Here is a 12177-nt window from a genome sequence, read left to right on the forward strand (position 1 = left end):
TCTCTGCCCCTCTGTCCTGCTGGGCCTGCTTCCCAAATGCCCTGGCTCTGAGTTTTTGCTACAGCCAAGCCCACAGCCCCATACTCCAGTTTCACGTCTGTGCCCGTGGGTGGCCCTGCCTGGAAACCTCCCCTGTTATCCCCGTGTCTCTCGCCACAAACAATACTTGGCTATCTGTGAAAGCTGCCAGCGCTGCCCCCGACCCAGCCTCTGCCCCCATCTTGGCTCTACTCTCTCTTATGGGCCCCTCATCTTCCTCTCTCCTCTGTGCACAGGACTCAGGAGCCAGCGTGGCTGCAGGGTCCTGCCAGCATTCTGCCTTGTCTCCCTAGCTTCTCAGCTGCCCTGACCTCCTGCTCCTGCCTCTTAGCATCCAACCCACTGCCTGAGTCTTCCCCACCCTGCAGCCCCTCACCTCACCCTTCCAGCCTCTGCCCTCAGCTCTGGAAGGCATGCTCTCCACTCACTGCCTCCCTCAACCCCTCCCCACCTTCACCTCCATTTAGTTCCCCCGACCCCCACCAGACCACCAACAGCATCTCTGCTGCTACAGTCGGGGACACTTCTCTGCCCACACCTGACTCGACTCCTTGGGGTTATTCCAAACTGCCAACACCTCTCTCTCTCTTAAACATGTACCCACACTCCTGGCTTCTGAGACGCCCACCCAGACAGATTTCTTACCACCTCCCTGACCACTCCATCTACTGGCTGCTTCTTCATTCTGCTTCTTCCTTCTGAGGCCACCTTCAAAGGAGCCCCACCCAGGGCTCCATCCTGGGCCTTTGTCCTCTCCCCACCCACCTCCTCCCAAGGAGAAAGACCCTGACCATTCTCCTGCATCCTGGCTCTCTGGCTCCCCTCCTGAGTTCCAGATCAAATAATCCACAGTGCTTTCTGGACACACCCACCAGTATATCCCTGGGCACTCACAGCTGGTCACCTCTCTTCTCACTCCCTCATCGCAACTTTCATGCCCTCCTTCCCATCCCATCCAGGCCCAAGGCATCAAATGAGTTCTATGCTGTCGACACCCAAACATACACCTGGCTGCCCCCACCCCCCTCCACATCTCTCCCCAGCTGCCACCCGACTTGTAGGTCCAACAAACACCTCAGCAGTCAGAGCTCTGCCCCCCACAGCACTCCACCCTCCCCCACACACAGCTGCACTCCCCACCCTGAGCCGCCAGCTCTCCCCTTCCTGTTGCTCAGACAAAAAGCCTAGAGCATCCTGACCCTGCTCCCTCTCCAGCCGGTAGCAAGTCCTGTGGTTCTAACCTAAAAGAATTCCCAGAATCAGACTACCGCCCTCACCCTGGGCCAGGTCACTGTCTTTCTCATCTGGATCACTGCAGGAACCTCCTAATTGGTCTCCCTGCTCCCACTTTCCCACTCCTGCCCACAGCTGTCCTGGCACAGTAGCCAGAGCAGTCCTATTCACATGGCGCTGGACACACCTCTCTCCTGTTTAAACTTCTCCTATGCCTCCCCTTTCTGTCAGACTCAAAGCCAATGAGCGACGCTGCCTCTGGCCTCCGCGACAGCCCTCCTCTTCTCCCTTAGCCCTCTCTTCTCCGGTCATGCTGCAAGGGCAGCCCCTGGCAAATCAGCACAGGCTGGGCCATGCCACCATGGTGACTGCCCCAGTCACTGGACTCTAAAGCAGACAGGCTCGTCTCTCACTCATGCTTCATGTCCGTGAGGGTCAGCAGGGCGTACTTCTGCATGTCTCTCACCCAGTGACTGGTCAGGAACATCTGGCATACCCCCACCACTTGGCCAGGTGAGGGGGGAATATGGGCTCACTCACTGGCCCTTAAACACTTCAGCCGGGAAGTGACACTCATGTCTACTACTCATATTTCACTGGCCAGAGCAAATGATATGGCTGTGCCCAGCCACAAAGGGAAGAAAAGTAGCCTCCCCATGCTCAGACAGACACTGGTGGGCAGGACTGATGGCCGCCATGCTGCTGTCTCTGGAACACACCAGACACTCATCTTGTTGGGGCCTCTGCCTCTCTGTCCCCTCTGCCCGGATGTCCTTCCTTAAATATCTACATGGCTCACTCCTTTGCCTCCTTTATGTCTTTGTTTAATGTCGCCTTCTTGACAATGCTTACCCTGACCACCCCACTTGAAGCCTCAGATGCCTCCTTGACCAGGACTTCTATCACCCTTACCTTTATTTTAGTTTTTCCATGGTTGTAACAGACTATGTAATTACATATTTCTTATGTTTATTACTCATTGTCAGTCTCCACCAGCTAGAATGAAACTCCTGAGGGCAAGGATATTTGTTTTAGTGCCTGGCATAAGCCCAATTCCTGGGACTGTACTTGGCACTCTGTAAATTTGCTGCATGAATAGCCAGGCGTTGTGGCAGGAGCCTGTAGTCCCAGCTACTTGGGAGGCTGAGGCAAGAGAATCGCTTAAGCCCAGGAGTTGGAGGTTGCTGTGAGCTGTGTGAGGCCACGGCACTCTACCGAGGGCCATAAAGTGAGACTCTGTCTCTACAAAAAAAAAAAAAAAAAAAAATTGCTACATGAATGAGTGAGTGGATCTCGAGCTCCTCTCCCGTCCAAAGCATCTATGGCCCTGCTCACCACCAGGGCTGCTTGTTCCCACCTCGTTAAAAGCTGAGTCTCTATCCTCAAAGGCACTGCCTTCCCCAGGCCCTCACTGTTGTTTGTCAGGGCCTTCCTTTTATGACACCGACTGCCCTTCACCTTCAGCGTTCCCTTCCAGTCCAACCACTGCTCTGAAAAGCAGGATGGGCCACGTGCTGGATGTGGGGGCTCATGCCTGTAATCCCAACACTCTGGGAGGCCCAGGTGGATGTATTGCTTGAGCTCAGGAGTTTGAGACCAGCCTGAACAAGATCAAGACCCCATCTCTACTAAAAAAAAAAGCCAAGGTATTATAATGGGTGCCTGTAGTCCCAGCTACTTGGGAGGCTGAGACAAGAGGATCACTTGAGTCCAAGAGGTTGCTGTGAGCTATGACATCATGGCATCTACCCATAGCAAGAGAGTAAGACTTTGTCTCGAAAAGAAAGAAAAAAACAAAAAGGCAGGATGACCAAGTGATTCAGGTGTGGGTTCAAGAACCAGACTAACCAGACACTTTCTTTTTTTTCCTTTTTCTTTTTTTTGAAACAGAGTCTCAAGCTGTCGCCCTGGGTAGAGTGCCATGGCGTCATAACTCACAGCAACCTCCATCTCAGGCTCAAGCAATCCTCTTGCCTCAGTTTTTCTTTTTTAGTAGAGACAGGGTCTTGCTTTTGCTCAGGCTAGTCTCAAACTCATGAGTTCAAGCAATCCACCTGCCTCAGCCTCCCAGAGTGCTAGGATTACAGGCGTGAGCCACCGCGCCCAGCCATGACCCGGCACTCTCTCTGGCTTTTCTATTCACCAGCTGTGTGGCACTGGGCTGGTTCCTTAACCTTCTTGTTCCCCAGTCCCACGCTTATAAAAAGGGGATGATGAGGGTGGCACCTCTCTCAGGAGTCTGGGGTGTGAGCGGTGTAAATGAGACGGTGCACATGATGCTGTGTCGGCTATTGCTTTACAGTTGCCAGATCTTGCCACCAGGCAGAGCAGATCCAAATCTGCTGAAACTGTCTCTTGGCTCTGGTAGTTTTCAGTTTCCTCTCTGAGCCCCGGGCCCTCCCAGGCTGGTCTCCCTCTGAGTCGCCTGGCATGTCCCTTCGCTCCCGTCCCACTGCATTCACCACAGTCTCCTGAGATGTCATACCGCACCCCTCCACCCCCACCTGGGTACAAGCTGCTTTCTCTGCTGGTCACTGAGTTGTACTTGCTTTTTTACATAACGAGAATCCCAGAGCCTTTTTGCACATTCATACACAGAAAACTTTTTTGCAGCTTGTCCTATCCCATCATAGGGACATACCACTGGGACACACCCAAGTTGATGGCTATCGAGGGTATTTCCAATCTTTTCCTGTGCACAATTGTATACATATGTCATATTTGCACAGGTGTCTCTGTAGGACAAACTCCCATAGTGGGATGGCCAGGTCAAAAGGTGGCTTGTGGGGTGTAAGGTGCTGCTTCCCACTGCACAGCCAGCCCAGCGTGCTCCCCATCAGAGCTAGGCTCTGCACCCAGAATTCATGCTCTCTCTCCATACCATCCTGCATCCTTCAGGAGCATGCCTGAGCTCTACTTTTTGCCTCAGTCAAGGTTAGCCCATGTGAGCACGGTATGTGGGAGCACCAAGATGCATTGCAGCTACCTGGGGAGGAGAGGTCAGCCCCCAGACCCTTCCAGAACACTTTGAGGCTTCATAGCTGAACTTCAAGACATTGGTTCTAGGGCAGCCCAGAAGAGCCAGCCCCAGGCCATGCCATGGCTATGGTGGCTCCTGTGGTCAGCTCTCACAGGCCCACACAGAGGAGAGCTGAGTCAGCACCTGGCCCAGGGGTCCCTCCGCGGCCCATGCCAGCTTCATGCAGGAAGGGCCCCTACACAGAAGTGAGAGGGGCTCAGGAGGGGACCAGCTCTCTGCCCCTCTGCCGGCTTCAGGAAAGTTCCTGCTCCCTGGCTGGGCCCTCAGGGTCCTTCCTGAGCCACCTGTCCACCCCCTGCCCTCCTCCGTCCCATACCCCTCATTCTCCATCGGTCATGTGGAAACACTTGCATTCTCCAAATAGGCAATTCTCCTCCCTAACTCCCTGCTTTTAACTACATGGTTTCTCTTGGTACTGTCTTCGTCCAGCTAATTCCCACTTTTCCCAAAGACAGGACTCAAGAATCAGTTGTGCCTACATACTAACATAGTATCTGGTTTGAAATGGTAACACGATTTTATTTTATGTTTATGTTTTTTTTTTGGTTTTTTTTTTTTTTTAGAGACAAGAGTCTCACTTTGTCACCCTCAGTAGAGTGCTGTGACATCACAGCTCACAGCAACCTCCAGCTCTTGGGCTTAGGTGATTCTCTTGCCTCAGCCTCCAGAGCAGCTGGGACTACAGGCGCTCGGCTATTTTTTTGTTGCAGTTTGGCTGGGGCCGGGTTTGAACCCGCCACCTTTGCCATATGGGGCTGGTGCCCTACTCATTGAGCTACAGGCGCTCCCTATGTTTATGTTTTTAAGACAGAGTCTCACTGTGTCACCCTGGGTAGAGTGCTGTAGCATCACAGCTCACAGCAACCTCAAATTCTTGGGCTTAAGCAATTCTCTTGCCTCAGCCTCCTGAATAGCTGGAACTACAGGCACCCACCACAACGCCCGGCTATTTTTTGTTGCAGTTGTCCTTGTTGCTTAGCTGGCCAGGACTAGGTTCGAACCCGCCTGCCTCAGAGTATGTGGCTGGCGCCGTAACCACTATGCTATGGGTGCCAAATAGGTAACACAATTTTAAATGGCCCTTCCTCCCATCTGTGTTTTCACCAGAGCTCTAAGCCCCAAAGACATGTACCATGTGCTTGAGCCCAGGAGTGTTAGGTTGCTGTGAGCTGGGCTGAGGCCACAACACTCTAGCCTGGGCAACATAGTAAGGCTCTGTCACAAACAAAGAAACAAAGACATACACCGTGTCCTAACCTCTGTCCTCACAGCCAGCACTGGGGTCAGCACAGAAGCTGTCCAGGGAAGTTTCAGCCATGATGAACCAAAACTTCTGGTGGTGCTGAAATCCCCACCCCACAGAGCTGCAGCACCAGGACAGCCCCTAGGAAAAGCCAGGTCCTCGGAGACCCTTTGCTAAAAAGCCAGAAATTGCCCCAGAGCACTGCAGGAGTTTCACAATGGGGAAATGAGCCCTCCTGAGGTGAAGGTGGCAGGAGGCACCCCAAGGACATCATCCTCTGGACTTCCCCCAGCTACTTGCGTTTCTGCATAGTGGCCACAAAGACAGACCTGGGGGCTGCCAGAAACAAGATAGGGGGCAATATCAGCCTGAGTTGGCTGAACCCAGAGACAAGGAAATGAGGACATGCCAAGGGGCGAGAGGGCAGGGGGTGGGCGTGAAGGACACCCAGCTCCCCCTCAGTCCCTAGAGCTGAGGCCAAGGTCAAGAGGGAAGGGAGGGGCAGAGGGAAGAAGCTCCTCCCCACAGCCCAGGTTCCTGTGCCAGTGCTCAGTGCCCATAAAGGATACAGCCCAGCCCCGGAGGGAGCGGGGGTTATGGAGCAGCCCCAAAGGCCCATCAAGCCCATGGTGGTCCAATACCTCAATCTGGGAGTATTTTTGGTAAATCCAGGGTGCAGTCTTTCAGCCTGCATGATCACAGTGTTCTCACAGTGGTCCTCTAGGCTCAGCAGGGCCTGGCCTGCCAGTCCACCCAGGGGCCACTCAGGTCAACCTGGTCCCAGCTAGCAGGAGCCCCATTGGCATCCACTGCCCTTTCTCATATACCAAGCATGCTGTCAAGAGGACTAGGACTTCTCCCACTGCCCAGGAGGACAGGAAACCGCATTCCACCCTGCCTCTACACACCCACCACACCTGATAGGGCTGGTAACTTGCCCTGCAGCCCTGTGAGTCAGGGAGGTATATGAGTAAGGGGTCGAGAGAGATCATTTCCACTTGCTCCTAGAAAGTATGAGCTCACTGAGCAAACATTCCCCAAGCCTTAATTTGGGGCCAGTCACTACCCATAGGAGCAGGAAGACCATCGACATTGTCAGCTAGCTAAACTCTGCCCCAGCTCACCCGCTCCACCAAAGATGGACCCAGCAGAACCTCCAGCCTCTGCCCTTACACAGAGGGGGACAGGAAAGAGATTGCTAAAAGAGGTGGCTGACATTGAGCACATCCCCCAACCGCTGCTCAGAGGCCAAGATGAGCTTGGTAAATAGCCAAGCCCAAACCCTGGGGTCCCAGGGGACAAATAAGACAGAACTGAAACCAAAGCCAATCTGGGCAGGCCCCAGGACCTCTGTGTCCCCCACTTTACTGCATACACCCTGACCAGAGCCACCTCGCCACAGCCTGGGAAAGTCTTTGAAGCTTGGCTCTCTCCCACCTGGGCTCTCCCAGCCTCCTGCTCCCCACCCCCAGCCTCATCTGCCCAGGCTCACCCATCAGAGCTAAGAGGACCCCAGTCTAAGCATGTGGAGATCCAGGCTCTGGTCTTCTCTCTGCCACTGCCTTCTGGCATGACCTTTCCTAAGACATTCCTGCCTCGGGGCTTTGGTTTTCTCATGTGGCTGGCCCCTTGACACAGAGGAACAGGCTCTAGTGGGTAGATTTTAGGCAAGGGTGGGATTTTTCAGATCATAACACTGAGGCACCCAGAACCTTGATCACCACCTGTCCCAGGGACATAGGTGCCTGGAGGAGACAGAGGCAGGGCTGGGCAGTGACAGCTAAGACCTCCCCAGAGCATGAAAGACTGGCCCCCTGACACCCACCCTGCCTCCCATCACTGGGCTGGCTCCCTACCTCCACTCAGTGCCTGCCTCCACTGGGTTATGTCTAGACCAGCCTGGGCCCCCATATCCTGTATCCCAGCACACGCCTGGCAGCAGGTAAGTGCTCAATAAAATAGCATTGCAAGAATGAAGGCAGAGAAAATAACAAGTGTTGGTGAGGATGTGGAAGAATTAGAACCCTCATACACTGATGGTGGGGGTGTAAAATGGTGTTACCTCTCTGGAAAGCAGTTTGGCAGTTCCCTGGAAAAGTTGAACACAGAGTTATCATATGACTCTGCAGTTCTTCGCCCAGATGGATATTCCAAAGCATTGAAAACATATGACCACAAACAACTCATACACAAATATTCACACAGCATTGTTCTAGCTATTATTATAATAGCCAAAAAGTGGGGACAACCCAAATGAATGGATAAGCCAAATACGGCACAACCATGCAGTGGCGTGTCGCTCCGCAGTAAGACGTGGCTTGCTAACACAGACCACAGCGTGGGTGAGCCTTGAAAAACTACGCTGAGTGAAAGAAGTCAAACACAAAAGGTGACATTGTACCATTCTATTTACATGAAATGTGCAGAAAAGACAAATCCACACTGAAAGAAATTAAATTGGTAGGGGGGAAAGGAGAGGAGAAGTGATACTAACGTGCTTTCTTTGTGATGGAGTGCTCTGGACTTAAACAGTGTTGGGGGTCACACAGCATTGTGAATATACTAAAAAACACTGTGTGTATGCTGTAAAGTGGCAAATGGTATGTTAGGTGGAGCTTTTTCCTCTATCAAATAAACAAAGGCAAACAGCCTCCCCAGGACAAGTTTGGAAGGTCAAACCCGTCCTACTGGCTGGTCAGCTTGTCTATTTTTGTCTCTCTGAAAACACCGTCCTGCCTGCGAGCCATTGTTTGTCCAGGGAAACCCCACTCCTGCCTCCAGACTGGACCTGTGAGGAAGAGGGGGAAGGGAAGGGGCCCTGGGGGGACCCGGTGGGCCTTGCAGCCGCGTGGTGCCCTCTCCTTGCGTCCCAGCTCAGGGCAGGTGTTCCTCTGACAAGAGAACTTGAGGTGCAATTGCAGTCTGGCTGTGGTACCAGGCCTGTTCCATTCTTCCGTTTCCCCACCAGCAGTCCACCTTGCACGGTCAGGATGACAGAGTTTGAGGATGACGTGCATTCCACCCTTGTGGGGACCAGCAGTTGGAAAGTTCTTCCTTTGGTCTGACCACAGTATTCCACTTGGAGACATCAGTGGGTAGAGCTTGCCACTGAGTCATCCTGATTCAACCTTACCCAGTTTCAGGCCCCCGCAGGGGTCCTCACTTCCGCATCCTCACTTCACCATAACAGGGCAGGATGTGGGTTACCACCAGCCCCCATAGCAGCTGCTTCCTTAGATGGCTGTTGTGGGAGCCAGTGTAAGGAGAAAACTGATCCCAGGCCCTCATCCCTGCAGTAGCTCCCCAGCCAAAGCAGAGGGGCCAGTGTGTACCCAGCCCACCTCTGTACAGATTGGCAGGTGACCTCCCCCATTGGAGCCTCAGTGTGCCTTGAAACAGGTGATCCCAGCATCTTCCTCTGACATCCCAGCCTCATGGGGTATGTAAGGAGCCCTGGTCTACCAGGACTGACTCTGCCCCAGGCCTGACCTTTGCCTTTTTGCCAGAGTGACCCACCTGTCTGCTCATAAACCCTGTATTAATCATGAGCCCAGTAGAGAAGGGAAGTTTAATAAATAGCTACAGAATGATTGGATGAGATTGGATAGAACAGTCTAAAAACCCCTGTGTCTTGAGAACAAACATCAGAGGCACCTTCTTGCTGTGAAGTTTCCCCCTTCTGTGCTTCAGCGCCTTTCACTATAAAGTGGGGACGATAATAGTATCAATCCCATAGGGCTGGTGAGAATAGCAACTACGATAATTCATAAGAAATTTCAGAATAGTCCTGGGCAGGTGTGTGACTACAACACTCATTCACCACTGTTGCTATCACTCTTGTGCTCACATGCTTGTCTACAAAGCTGAGCTAGTAGCCTGATCAGTGCCCCTTTCTGGCAAGGAAGGTAGAGGCAAAGGACATGTTTCATAAAGATCCCTGGGCTTCTGTTGGGTCCTTCCTAGCCTCTGGAAGGTGCCTGTGGGGGCATCTAGCCCCTGCCCAGCAGTGAGAAGCAGCCCTTCCTTGCTGCCCATACCTGGCTCTGCCTTCCTCTCACGTGCCTCCTCCAGCAGTCTGCATTAAGAGGTGCTCAGTAAGTGGGTTGCCCTGGACAGAGAGTGGGCCCATGTGCTGAGGGTGGGGTCCGCCTAAGCCCAAACGCCAAGGCAAGGCAGGTCTTTGGTGACCCCTAGGGCTTCCTGCCTACTCCTCTTCCTATGGGATCACTCCAACCCTCAGAGACCAGGAAAATTAAACGTCCCAGGAAACCCAAGAACCTGGCAAGGCCTCATCCAGACCATTGTTCTGAAAGGATATTAAAAAAAAAAAAAAAAAGCCCTGTCACCATAACCACCCACCCCAGGGACAGCCAGATCCCAGCTCTCCATGGGTGGGGCAAATGACCAGTCAGCCTTCTGCCCTACAGCTGCCTGACTGTGGTCCAGTCATCCCCTGTCCCCAGCTCTCAGGTGAGTCATGGAGCTTCTTAGCAGGGCCACAGGGAGTGGGCATAACTGGACAGGGGCCAGAGAGCCCACTGGGCCAGTTTGCCATTAGCTCCACGTCTCATCTTCCTATTCCATCCTCCTCTGCTCACCCCACACACATTGTTCTCTTTGCTGGCAGGTCACAAGGGTCCAGAGATCCCAGCTAGAGTCCCAGTGTGGGTCCCAGTCTGGATCTCCCGGCTCCCAGTTGCCAGTGACAGGGAGGCAGAGACAGCCTGGAAGTTAAATGTGGGTTTTCCCTGAGCTTGTGAACCTACCAGAAGAGAGCTGCACCATCTCCCCTTCTCTGAGGATGTGTACAGGACCCAGGGAGGGGGCATTCTGCGTGCGGATGTGCGTGTGCACAGATGTGCATTTCTGCATATGTGTGGCCCCGTGTGCCTGCGTGTTATGTATACACAGACTTGTTTTATCTAAGCGAACACGAGAGAACAAGCCAGAGAGAGAATCAGAAGAGACACAGAAGGAACCAGAAACCAACAGGGAAAGACGCTGAGACTGAGACAGAGAACAACAGCAAGGCACACGGGAGGAAAACCCACAGTTGCGTCTTCCCCAGCCCCGGCTGTCCAGGCAGCGGCTCCTCACTCATTTCATAGATGCACTGCCTGTTTATACTCAGAACCGGGGGGGCTCAGTAAGGGACATTTCAGGGCCCATATCACCACACGCACTGGACCAGTGTGGGCCCTCCCTGAGGCCTGCAGCTTCTTCAAGCTGAGAAATGGGTCCGGGACCCCTAGGATGTCATCCTGGTGCAGAATCACTCCAGGTGGCTCTGGACTGAAGGTGGCTGGAGGATGGGAAGCACCCCTGACAGGCAGCAGAGCCAGGGCCAAACGTCCTAAGGCTGACACATCATGGGGCCTGTGTGTACATCAAGGAGGTCTCACATCTGCTGGAAAATGACGGAGGGGTGGAGGTGAGGAAACCTCAAAAGGTCTAAAACCTTCCCCCACACCTTCACCTCTGCTGAGAGGCATAGATTCTACCCAGCAGATTCTGCTGCTTTCTGGGGGGAGGGCGTTGTATGTGGTGGGAGGAGGCAGGAGTCCTGGGGTCTAGGGTAGCCAGGGAGCTCTGGACAAGAAGGTTCCTGTCCCTGGCCTTATACCTGGTCTAACAGGGCAACAAAGCCCACCCTGGTGCTCTGACTCCAAGGGCTAAGGTGGGGCTGCCAGGAGATGTTGGGACAACAAGGGCCTTTGGGAACAGATTCCTGGCACCAGCTGTGGGAAGAACCACCCCATGAACTCAGCATTCTTTTTTTTTTTTTTTTTTTTTGTAGAGACAGAGTTTCACTTTATGGCCCTAGGTAGAGTGCCATGGCATCACACAGCTCACAGCAACCTCCAGTTCCTGGGCTTAGGCGATTCTCCTGCCTCAGCCTCCCAAGTAGCTGGGACTACAGGCGCCCACCACAACACCCAGCTATTTTTTTGTTGCAGTTTGGCTGGGGCCGGGTTTGAACCCGCCACCCTCGGTATATGGGGCCGGCACCTTACCGACTGAGCCACAGGTGCCACCCGAACTCAGCATTCTTTTACCCTCACACCAGCATGCTTTCTCTGAAGTTGGCCCCACCCTCCAGGAGGACTGTGACTTCTGCTGCCCCCGCTTCCTGCCCCTGAGATGCTGCTCAGCTCAGAGTGTAGGAGCCACTGCTGTGTCACCTGCACATTCACTCCTGCTAATGGGAAAGCCCTCCACAAAGTGGGCCCCCAGCCCCATACCCCAGACTCAGACCAGGATGTTCCCCCCACAGTGACGGCCCAGCCTTGGCGTTATAGGAGGGGTTCCAGGCTGGGCATCAGGACATGGACAGCATGGACCCAGCTCTGCCACTGAGGCACTCGTTGCCTTGAGGATTTCCCCTTCCTGGGTCTACCTGCAGCACTGAGCTGGCAAGAACGCCAGAAGCTCAGAGCTAAAAGGCACTGACTGGGCTTCCCACAAATTATGGGTATGGAAGGATGCAACTGGGGAGATGAGCCCCGAACACTGACGGTTCCTCCTGAGCTGTATACAAGGGATGGGTGGCAACAGGCTGCCAGAGAGGAGGGATAGCCCTGCTTCCCCAGGGCAGGACAGAGAGACCACCTTACTCTGGGTG

Source organism: Nycticebus coucang, chromosome 6 (assembly GCF_027406575.1).
Source record: "Nycticebus coucang isolate mNycCou1 chromosome 6, mNycCou1.pri, whole genome shotgun sequence".
NCBI lineage: Eukaryota > Metazoa > Chordata > Mammalia > Primates > Lorisidae > Nycticebus > Nycticebus coucang.